Source organism: Symphalangus syndactylus, chromosome 12 (assembly GCF_028878055.3).
Source record: "Symphalangus syndactylus isolate Jambi chromosome 12, NHGRI_mSymSyn1-v2.1_pri, whole genome shotgun sequence".
Lineage (NCBI taxonomy): Eukaryota > Metazoa > Chordata > Mammalia > Primates > Hylobatidae > Symphalangus > Symphalangus syndactylus.
This window is the reverse complement of record NC_072441.2, coordinates 73262358-73273216: the sequence shown is the minus strand read 5'-3', so window position 1 is coordinate 73273216 and position 10859 is coordinate 73262358. Positions and strand designations below refer to the sequence as shown.

General features: G+C 47.1%; 1 long non-coding RNA gene across 1 annotated transcript; it reads left to right on the top strand.

The window, feature by feature from the left end:
- Positions 1 to 1678: 1678 nt before the first annotated feature.
- Positions 1679 to 10212, top strand: LOC134734234 (uncharacterized). The gene is made up of 3 exons (XR_010117545.1): positions 1679 to 2010; positions 9298 to 9349; positions 9960 to 10212. It is a non-coding gene; the product is annotated as an uncharacterized lncRNA (long non-coding RNA).
- The last annotated feature ends 647 nt before the right edge of the window (positions 10213 to 10859 follow it).

The following is a 10859-nucleotide window of genomic DNA, read 5'->3' as shown; positions in this document are numbered from 1 at the left end:
AAGACACATGCACACGTATGTTTATTGTGGCACTATTCACAATAGCAAAGACTTGGAACCAACCCAAATGTCCAACGATGATAGACTGGATTAAGAAAATGTGGCACATATACAGCATGGAAAACTATGCAGCCACAAAAAATGAGTTCGTGTCCTTCGTAGGGACATGGATGAAGCTGGAAACCATCATTCTCAGCAAACTATCACAAGGACAAAAAGCCAAACACCGCATGTTCTCACTCATAGGTGGGAACTGAACAATGAGAACACATGGACACAGGAAGGGGAACATCACACACCGGGGACTGTTGTGGGGTGGGGGGAGGGGGGAGGGATAGCGTTGGGAGATACACCTAATGCTAAATGATGAGTTGATGGGTGCAGCACACCAACATGGCACATGTATACATATGTGACAAACCTGCATGTTGTGCACATGTACCCTAAAACTTAAAGTATAATAATAATAAAAAAAAAAAGAAAAAAAAAAGAAAACCATACCATCAGGGGTGAGGCTGTGGCTTACACCTGTAATCCCAGCACTTTGGGAGGTTGAGGTGGGCTGATCCCTCGAGCTCAGGCGTTTCAGACCAGACTGGGCAACATGACCAAACCTCATCTCTACCAAAAATACAAATAATTAGCTGGGCATGGTGGTGTGCGCCTGTAGTCTCAGCTACTCAGGAGGTTGCAGTGGGAGGATCCTTTGAGTCTGGGAGGCAGATGTTGCAGTGAGCCAAGATTACACCACTGAAGTCCAGCTTGGGCTACAGGGTGTGACCCTGTCTCATGAATGCAGGGAAGGAAGGAAGGAGCCGGGCTCGGTGGCTCACGCCTGTAATTCTAGCACTTTGGGAGGCTGAGGCGGGCAGATCACGAGGTCAGGAGATTGAGACCATCCTGTCTAATACGGTGAAACCCATGTCTCTACTAAAAATACAAAAAATTAGCTGGGTGTCCTGGCAGGCGCCTGTAGTCCCAGCTACTCCGGAAGCTGAAGCAGGAGAATCACTTGAACCCGGGAGGCGGAGGCTGCAGTGAGCCAATATCGCGCCACTGCACTCCAGGCTTGGGCGACAGAGCGAGACTCCATCTAAAAAAAGAAAAAGAAAAAGAAAGATAGAAGGCAAGCAAGCAAGCAAGACAAAACCAAAATATCAGAGATGATAAGTTCTCTGGATGGGATTAACAGCAGATTAGATGTTGCAGAAGAAATAATCAGGGAACATGGAACCATGAATTATTGAAAATATGCAAAATGAAACTCACAGACAAAAGGTATTTTTTTTAAATGAAAAGATTATCAGCGAACTGTAGGGCAGACTTAAGAGGCCTAATTTATGAGTAATGTGAGTCCCTGAAAAGGAGGGGGGAGGAAAGGAAACATTTATTTTCTTTCTTTGTTATTTTTATTACGAGTGGGGTTTCAGTATGTTGCGCAGGCTAGTCTCCAATTCCAGGCCTCACTCAACACCTCCTGACTCCTGAAGGTGTGAGCCACTGTTCCCGGCCAATTTTTGAAGAAACAATAGCTGAAAAGTTCCCAAACATAATGAAAATTATAAATCCAGTGACCCAAGGAGCTGAGGAAACCAAAGCACAAGAAACATGAAGAAAACCACTGCTAGGTACCTCATAATAACATTGCTCAAATCCAGCCAGAAGAAAAAGACATTGTACATACACAGGAACAAAGATGAGGATTGCATCAGCTTCCTTTCTGCTCTTGCCGGCCTCTACCGGGAGCAGCAATGCACGCGAACAGACAGAGAAGCAACATCTGTAAGGTACTGAGGGCAAGGGAAGTTAACCTAGAATACTCTGCCAGAAAAAATAAATTCCCAAAACTGGAAGTGAAGTAAGGACATTTAGAGACTTGCAAAAGCTGACCGAATTCACTACCAGCTGACTCACACTACAGAAACGTCAAAGGAGTCTTCCGGGCAGAAGGAATCCAATACCAGATGAAAATCTAGATCTACATGAGGAAATGAAGAACACCAGAAATAGGTGACTATACTAGGTATTTTCTTATTTTGTAAATTTCTTTTGTAAAAATTTGACCATTTAAACAAAAGCAGTAACAATGGGTTGTGGGTTTATAACATGCGTAAAAGCAAAGTACATGTCAGCAATAACTTCAAGGCCAGAAGGTGACGTTTAATATCACTTGAAGGTTGACTGTGATCAGTTAAAAAGGTATGCTGTAAGTCCTAAGGCAATTACTAAAATAACAAAAGAAAGAGTTATAGCTAATAAGCCAACAGAGGAGAGAGAATGGAATGATATAAAAACCGTGTGAACACTACGATGGAATAAGTGCTCTTCCTATGGTAATTGCACCTCTATCCTATAGAAATACACCAGTGGCTGAAAATGTCGAAAATGCCCGTACAAGAATGACTAGAACATTATATGTAATCATAAAATCATAGAACCAATTTAACTTCAAAAGCGTATGGAAAGGGCTAAATGAATGACAGTAAAAAAAAAAAATACATATATGTATATGTATATATATATATATATATATATATATAGAGAGAGAGAGAGAGAGAGAGAGAGAGACAGAAGGCCGGGCGCGGTGGTTCAAGCATGTAATCCCAGCACTTTAGGAGGCAAAGGCGGGCGCATCACGAGGTCAGGAGATTGATACCATCCTGGCCAACATGGTGAAACCCCCTTCTCTACTAAAAATACAAAAATTAGCTGGGCGTGGTGGCGCGTGCCTATAATCCCAGCTACTCCAGAGGCTGAGGCAGGAGAATCGCTTGAACCAGGGAGTCGGAGGTTGCAATGAACCGAGATCGCGCCACTGCACTCCAGCCTGGTGACTGGAGACTCCATCGAGAGAGAGAGAGAGAGAGAGAGAGAGATCCTAGAATCCTAGCGGACCTTGATTTACATCCTCATGTCGTATGGGAGACACGGAGGAGAGGAGGGTAAAGTTGGTCTTGCTCTGCCATTCCATGAGAGAATGTGCTGGGTAGAAGAAAGTTGCCAGCGGTTTAAGCATTTTTAAAATGCAAGAAACTCTCCATGGAACGAGCTTGAACCAGCCATCTCCAGACTTGGAAGCAAGCACACCACCCGACTGCGACACACGGACAGTCGACAGTCGCTCCCGCATCACCATGCAGAGCAAGCGCCCATCCAACGCTAGGCGGAGCCACCGCCTTTTGTAGAACAATTGTGCAGGCTCCAAAGCCTCAGAAAACCGGAGAGGCTCATCTTGCCGGCTACGGTTGAAACCCGTTCCCTGGGTGATTCTGAAGCTAGAAGGGCAGCCGAATGGCCTTCCCCGCGTCCTGCCCCTCGTCCACTGTAAGCTCAGGAGGGAGCGGGACCCAGGGAGGTGAAGTGAACAGACTCGCCAGAGGCGGCGGGCAGAACCGCGGGGGTGAGAGGGCGCGGTGGCTGTGGGGCAGGAGCTGCTTCTGAAAGGTGGCCTGGGTTGTTGGGAGGGTGACTGTCGGTGGAATCTTTGGCGGAGAGTGGTTTGGAAGAATGGCGAGGGGAGAGCAGAGGGGAAGGTGGTGACCCTGAGCGTCGGCCAGGGGAGAGGAGGCTGTGCTGTCCCTCTTCTAACCCTTATGTGGCGGGGGACACACAGTGGTCAGGAAGGGGGTTCTCCCTGGAGGAGGCTAGTCCACCACATTTCGGCTCCGCTAACCCCTGCGATTTCCCCATATGCGGGGCCCTCGTGTGCAGTGGTGTTTGCGCTACCCAGCGGCTGGGTTCGCGCACTCACTCTCCTAACATGCCTTGGCTCACCGCCGACGCGGATATCACCGCCAGAGACCCTTCCCGCCCTCCTAGGGATCTTGAGTGCGTGCGCTTCCCTGGTGTTCTCACCGAAGCTTACGAACAGACAGATGTGAGCTCTCTGTCTTTTACACGCTGAATTTGGCTATAGCAAAAAAAGCCTTGACCAAGAGCTTGGGTCTCCTTCGGACCTGCACACGACTCCCCAACTCCCGCCTGCAACCGCGGCTCTTGGCTCCCGGGCAGGCAGCGTCCACCGAGCGTGGAACCGCGGCAGCCGCAGCCCCCGCAGGCTGACGGGCAGACACTAGCAGGAGAAAGGCCGCAAGACCTGCGTGGTGGGAAAGCATGGGAGACGTCGCTTTCCTACAGGGCGAGAAGGTCTCCCTACAGTCTTTGGAGACAAGATTGAGGGAGGCACTCCTTCCAGTAACAAGGCGGCTGCTCCTGAGGCCTGGCTCCGCACGGAGGCTCCTGGGTCGCGCGCGCCCTGTCCCTACCCGGTGTAGCCAGAGCTGCTTCACACATCTCAACCGGCCTCCTCTTCCTCCCCAGCCGTCCTTGGGACAGCAAGGCCCCCAGCCCGTGGGAAAGACCTAGCCTCCTCTCCAGCACTTGGAGAGGGAGTTGGATGCACGTCTCTTAACCCCAGGAAGACAGAGACCCTGAGGAGGGAGGGGATCCTTTCCCTTGCTGCTTCTCTTGGCACAGCCGGTCCAGGCGGCTGGCTCAGGGCCCAAGACTCCTCGCTCCTCCTGGAGGACCTGGGTCGCGTGGCCCAGGAGCTGGCCACATGGGCATCTCCCGCACTGCTCCTCAGGGAACGGGAGGCATTATCCTGCAGGGTCCACTCTTACCCATGAAAGACACTCGGGAAATGCTCCTGCGGAAGCTGGAGCTCTGTGCGTTTGACCACTTAGGGGTGACGTTTCTGTCCGCCCAGCCTTCCTTCGGAGGGTCTTGGGGAGAGAACAAATGCTCCTTCGGAGGGTCTTGGGGTGAGGAGAAAGGCTCGAGGACGATGCGCTTTGCGGCATCTCTACCAACACCAGAGGAAAGCAGGGCGCGTCTTCCTGGAAGAAGGCGGCCGGAGGCCTGCAGTCGCAGGGCGGCTTGCAGCATCCCACCTGGCGGACTCCTCTTCCTCTCTCTTCTACTGTGGCTCTTCTATCCTGGTGTCCCTTGAATGCCTATCTTCCTTTTGTGCCTCGAAACCTCTCACACCCGCCCCAAGTTACTCATTTCCTTGGTTGTTCTGAACTTTAGATAAGGTAATGCATGTAAGAGTGCCATAAATGCTCAATAACTGTCATCTGTTATTATTTTCATCAGTAACATCATCTGAATCATCAGTATTGTCTATTTTTGACAGCTGCATTTATTTTCTGGATATAGTCACATACATTTGAATATTTTATAATTATTGAATAATAAATTCGTTCTGCTATTTTACAACAAAAAATAATGCTGCAGAGTGTATTCTTACCATATATCTTGGCAGATGTAGGCCAGAGGCTCTTCTTTTATCCATCCAGTGGCCAACCTATCAATGTATACACCTTTAATGAGATTTTGCCAGCAATCAAAGCCTTCAGGGAAAATGTCACTAGCTCTTTACTACGTCGGATCAAGGACTCTGGACAATAGGCACAACATCCTGGAATATTGTGGAATATCTCCTGAAACGGAGATATTATTCTCTCCTATCCTCTTTTGTCTTTGTCTTTTCACAACGTCTTAATGACAGTACTGGCGACAAGAGTGTAACCATGTCAGTGTTCTCCTGCTGTCCTTGCCTGTGTGGGTTTTCTCCCAAACCCGACTTTCCTCCAGCAGCTTCACTGAAAGAGGAGGGGGCTGCGGGGGTGGGGGGTGTGGGGCGGGGAGGGTAGGAGGAAATAAACTGAATAGGGAGGAAGCGTCTCACAGGCCAGGAGAGGGTAAGGAAGGGAGTCAAAGACAGAATTTTCTTCAGCAAACAGTAAAAAGGGAAATTTGGGAAGGCTAAGAGTTTTTAAACCCTTTGCTCCATCACATAAGTAATCCATGATTTTCTGTTATATAAGTCAGGACTCCTACTCCTCCCTCCCTCCCCACTCCCAATCCTGATTCCTGTTTACAAAGAATGTTCAAAAACAAGGAATTATGTATAACAGTTCCCAGTTTACTCAGGACATTCTCAGATTACAAAGAGACTTTACAAATAACAAGTGAAGAGAACAACCTTGGTGGTTCCAACATAGTATGGCCGTCGTTTTATACTCAGAATATAGAAAGACAACCTCAGAATAAGAAAACATTTAGAATTGAATAAATCAAGTTTATCATTAAAACGCAAAGCAAAAAAAAACTCTCCAAATGTTGCTGATCTTCTGTTTTAAACTACTGTTAGACTGGTGAGCTGGAGAGCCGGGGGAATCCGCGAAAGATTTTTGAATGAGAATTAATCATCCCTTGTCTACTGTAGTCACACCCCAACGCCTCTCAGATCCAGTCCTTCGAAGGAGTGTCCAAGAGGTATAAAGCAAAACCGGAAAAACAGTTCCCAAATTCTGGAGTTCGTTTTCTCTCATTAAAAATATAAATATCAGGCTAACACCTATTGACACACAATAACAGGGACACAGAATCCCTCCCGGAAGACCCACGGGCCCACGGACCCTGCAGATGCCACGGTGGTTGACGAGGTTAAGTAACTTGGTTCAGGGTGTCTGGACACACCTGTGCGTGAGACTCTGTCTCCCCTGCTCCCCTCATCTCCACTGCTCCCCTCATCTCTCCACAATCCTCCCTTTTCCTTGGGCTGCTGATGCCTCTCTGACCAACGAAGAGTCTCCCCAGCCCCTGCAGCTTCTCTCCTTCCCAGACCTTTACTTCTTGATCCTCACTCCATAGTGAGATGTGGCCTAAGGTAGGGGAAAGTCCAGCACAAGAATCCGCCTGATGGCCTTTGGGTTACCCAGGGGTGTGCCCGGAGACTAGATGAAAGTAGCAAAGGCTTTATTTAGTTCCCAGTATTCCAAACTGCAGCAACCCACCGGAAACACCCCCACTTTCAAAGACAGGCTTTGAGCAGAGGAACTGTAAATTCAAGATTAGATCCAGCACAGAGAATATTCCAGAGGTAGCCCGCCACTTGGGTTAGCTTCCAGCCACCACGACCCAAGGCCCCTAAATGCTGTACAGCCTGTGTAGTACAATAACTTTGTTGGCTAGAAATGTAATAGCCCTTCGAGCATGAACTTGGAGCATGAAGGGTAAGAAGGCCTGCTCTGGCTGGGAGTCGAACCCCGGTCTCCCACATAGGTAGGGAGAACGCCACTGCTGAACTACCAATGCTCCACTGGGTGTGATTTCACTAGATCTAATTTTGAAGAGTCTCTGGAAGGACTTTGAAGCGGTGTTTCTAAAATAGGTTTCTATAAGACTCTTCAGTAGACACAGCAAGCAAACAGAAAGGACACCCAGAGCAAAGTCTTGCATAGGAGACGTATGTCAGGCAACATTGTCAAGTTATTTATAATGCATTTAAATCAACATACCAGATTTGCAAGAGCCTAATTGTGAAACAGGCTCTATACAACTAGATAACAGACCTCTATGGAAATACACAGGAAATTCATCCAGGCCTTTGTCTCTGGTCCCGGATCTGGCAAAAACCTCTGGAAATTTCATTTCCTCACTGATGATGTAATCTTTTTGCCAACCCACGCCTTGGTGCTTCCCAAACTGTTTCCTCTCAACCTTGAGACAATCACAAATTCTTTCCCTAAACAGGCTTTCAAAGACCCAGGAGCTGGAGATTTAGGGATGTGTCCAGGTTACCCTGGAAGATCTGTGGGATGATGGAGCTTCTCTTCATCTACACCTCTTTTGAGTCATGTGAAAAAGCCAAGTATCTTGCTTCTAAATTCATATGTTTTTAAGAAACCTACAAAGGTGGGAGTGAGTGAAAGTTCACTCCAATATTTCTTTTCTTAACTACACTCTCTTTGGCCACTCCAAGAGGCATGTTGAGTGGCACAGTCATTCCAGGGACCCAGAGCTTTTCTCCTCAGATGCGTCTTTCGAGTCCCTAGAAAAGTCCAAGGATCGAAATGACTGTCTTCCAAACTTTTGTGTCTTACAGAGATCTGCACAAGAGAGAAAGTGAAAATTTCACTCCAAAATTTCTTCCCTTGGCAAACATCAGAAGGTTTAGGACAAGCCTTTTCCCTAAGTGCCTGTGGCTTTGTTAGCTCTGTTTTCCAAAGACATCTGTGTAAGCCTATTACAGAACATTCCCACCTCCATCCCCCCTGCCCCTTCATGCCTGATCATAACACTAGAGTTTTTTTTTTTTTTAAACCCATGAGAGGTTATACCACATGAAACACTGATAGTTCAGTAATGAAATTGTCAACTCCCATGCTGGAGACCGGGGTTCAACTCATAGGGTGAATGCATCTCATGTCTGAATCTCCTCTAGCCCCCTTCCCCTTTCTTTCCTCCCTCCCGAGCTTACATACCTTTCTTAACAGCTGGTGTTCTTGTTCCAGATAGACCCCATAATCTTTGGGCCTTGCGCCCCTGTTTGGGCTGCGAGTTGCCATCACTGTGGGCTGAACCTATATATCAATGTAGATTTCAATCACTCTGAAGTCGAGTATGAAGCACAGGCATGGGGTGGGTCAGTGAGCTTTGCTGTCTTCCTAGTCTCAGGCCATGCCCGTGCCACCCTGGATCGACTGTCAGGACATTGAACTCAAGGCAGGTGTGACAGACACACCAAGCTCTGCAGCACATGCCCAGGAGTTGTCTGTCAGATCAGCTCATCTGAATTACATGTCTCTTGCCAGCTACAAAGTTCCTTATGAGTTTTGTTCCCAAAGCATGTCTGTGCAGTTCTTCACCTGCCCAAGGCCAGTGTCAGCTTTGTCTACCTCTCAGTGGAAAATGTGACCCAGGTTTCACTGAATTTATCCCCATTTTCTGTGTCTTCTAATTTGGCTTGTTTTAGCTCATCTGTCCATCATCTTGCTGGTATGTTTTCTAGATAAATGGCTGACTTTTCACCCACAAAAGCCATAATAGCTGATGCTTCTGTGTAGAACCAAGCCTCATTTTGACTCAAGAGCTGGTACATTGCACCCCTTCATCAAATCTCAGTGTCCACAATCTCATAAACTATTAAATCCTGGGTATTTGATGAGAGCAGCCTGAATATTGCAGTGTCTCTCCTATGAGGTGTTAGAACTATTTGCCTAAAATCTATTGGGGGAAAACATTGCTCATTTGTGTACACAAACCTAGGACAGAGCACATTGGGAAGATAATGTTCCAAAACAGGGGAATTTTGCCCAAGGCTCATGAAAGGAACCAATCCAGTTCTCTCAAGACTTGACCTCAGGCCTCCTGGAATATTTCTCTCAAAGTCTCCTGTTCTCACACTGACAAGACTGATGTCCCTGTGTTAGGATTGGACAGAGGAAGGTTTCTGTGTGCAAGGAAGAACTGCTTAATGTAAGAGGCCCCATCTGAATTTATTTGCAGGACATCGGTGGGATCAAGTGAAAAAGGAGGACCAAGAGGCAACAGGTCCCAGGTGAGTCTGAGAAGTTGTGGACAGTTAATTTGATGTTGACACCTGGAGATGCCAAGTGCAGGGAAAACAATACATGCTGAAAATAATGATTTCCTCTTGTCAGACAAATCTGAATTATGCCTACTAACATTGCTTTTGGTTCTCATTGCAGTAAATGTTTAGGTTTCCATTTCTTCCTACCCTTATCATTTACTAACCTAGTGAAGGTTGACCATACCTCAAAAGCTGTATTCTCACGGTGACTGCAGGGAAACTTGAGCACATTTTATGCAAAATTATTGCGCTCACTCTTTTCATGATCACTGTTCACTGTGTGTCCTGAGGGCACAAATACAGTGTCCTTTGACTCTCTCATCAGTGTGTCTCCTGGCCAATTCACTGAGCTCTCTCTCTCTCTCTCTCTCTCTCTCTGTGTGTGTGTGTCTTTCTCTTTCATCCTTTTTACCTGGCCCTGGTCTCTCCCAACATAAAGGCAATAATTTGTTACCTCATTAATGGATCTGTCCTTTTTCTTTTCAAACACTTCCTTATGTTACCCATGAAATCTAGCTGGGGCTGTGTGGTTTCTGATTCCCCCTGGCTTATTCTTTACTTTTTCCTATATTTCCAGGCTCACCAGGGAGCTGCTGGATGAGAAAGAGCCTGAAGTCTTGCAGGACTCACTGGATAGGTGTTATTTGACTCCTTCAGGTTATCTTGAACTGCCTGACTTATGCCAGCCCTACAGAAGTGCCGTTTACTCATTGGAGGAACAGTATCTTGGCTTGGCTCTTGATATGGACAGCGAGTACCTTACTATGAAGGTGGTAAGGCTCTACCTGGTCTTCCAGATAGAGGTGATATTCCTGTTCCAAGCGGCCCTTACTGACCCGAGAGATGTCACTGCCGCAAGCAGGACCTATGGGCGCATATAGGTTGTAATGAAACTGTAGTCTCAGTTCGAAGCCCAGACATGAAATGGGTCAGTGAGCATGGCTCTATTCCTAGTCTCCAGCCATGCCTGTGGCAACCTGAGCCCACTCTCAGCACACTGGACGCAGGCAGATATAAAAAATTCACAGAACTATGATTTGGATTCAAGGGTTTGTAGGTTTCCTCCTTCATTCTCATTTCAGTGTCTGAAATTCTTGCATCCATGAACGAGCTGGGCATTTGATGAGACAGGGCTGAATACTGCAGTTTTCCTCCTAGAAATCATCTAGGGCATTTTCTTTGAATTGATGGGAACAATAAGGCATCCCACAAACTTGGGATAAATGATTTTGGGGTAATGATCTGCCAGAATAGGGATATTTCACCCTCGGTTCTGAGATGCAAACCAAAGAATCTCTATCATGACCAGCTTTCAGGCCTCCTGAAGTATATCTCTCACATTGTCCTGTTCTCATGCTGAGGAGCCTGAGATCCCTGTGTGGGGATTAGACAGTGGACTGTTATGGGTGTAGGTGAATTGGCTTATTTTGTCTGTCCCTGTCTGAATTTATTGCAGGAATTACAAAGGACCAAGAAG